This window comes from Uloborus diversus, unplaced genomic scaffold, assembly GCF_026930045.1.
Source record: "Uloborus diversus isolate 005 unplaced genomic scaffold, Udiv.v.3.1 scaffold_847, whole genome shotgun sequence".
NCBI classification, from domain to species: domain Eukaryota; kingdom Metazoa; phylum Arthropoda; class Arachnida; order Araneae; family Uloboridae; genus Uloborus; species Uloborus diversus.
Window position 1 is genome coordinate 85,435 of NW_026559063.1, and position 386 is coordinate 85,820.

Here is a 386-nt window from a genome sequence, read left to right on the forward strand (position 1 = left end):
TTACAGAATATTGATTAATATAAAATTGCTATGCAAGGAAAATGAAGTAAGAGGAATGATACAATCAGAATGTATGTTTTCTAATCACATCTTGCATTTGTACATTCAATTGCATTCTTAATTTGTTACCAATTTTAGAAAACTTTGTTTCCAGTTATACTTTCAAGTATTTTATGAAAATGAAACATAGGGTAAATTGAAAGGTAACAAAATATTTGGTTTTTGACTTTGACCAAATTATTTATAACACAGATTCTTGCTTGATTCTCTTTCCCTTTTTATTTCTATTGTAAAAAGTCAAAAGAGATATTTTTAAAATATTGTCATTAAATACTTCTTATAAAAAATATTCGGGCCATTTTCTGTTTGAGCCAATTACTGTTATC